Here is a 542-nt window from a genome sequence, read left to right as displayed (position 1 = left end):
TGCGTAGGACCGAATTAGCAACCCGCAACACTGATTTTAGTGCGATCTTGGATGCTGGTTCCTCTGTGCGCCGGGAATGGGAGAATTGAACGCCAAGCGCTCTAGATGGGCTGAACTGATTACTTCTGAAGTCGCTGGAATCTTTCTCCTGGAAGCTGGGCCAAACCATCTCTTAAATTCCCGCGTTTGAGAATTAAGTGTAAATGGAATTGAAGCTCCCATTTCCCTTTCCGCAATTGAACCGGGGTGCAGGGTGGTGCGGGGTGGTTGGGAGGCACGTTCTAAAGTGCTGCTTTGTGTTCCCACGTCAAGACCCTAGTGGGGCGCGGAGGGGAGGGGTTGGTAGCCTAGGCCACTTTGCGAGTTCTGTGTGAAAACTGTATTCTCTGGTCAGACTGTTAGGCAAGAAGCAGAGGCACCACACCGCCCCCTTCTAAGGTTGCATCCCCATTCCCCCCCAACCCTCAAGGGCCTCAGGTAGCTAGGAGGCCGACCCGGGAGTCTCCACCTCCTCGAGGGCGACAGCCACTTGGCGCGCTCGG

This window comes from Myotis lucifugus, unplaced genomic scaffold, assembly GCF_000147115.1.
Source record: "Myotis lucifugus unplaced genomic scaffold, Myoluc2.0 scaffold_4, whole genome shotgun sequence".
Classification (NCBI taxonomy): domain Eukaryota; kingdom Metazoa; phylum Chordata; class Mammalia; order Chiroptera; family Vespertilionidae; genus Myotis; species Myotis lucifugus.
Note: the sequence above shows the minus strand (reverse complement) of the source record.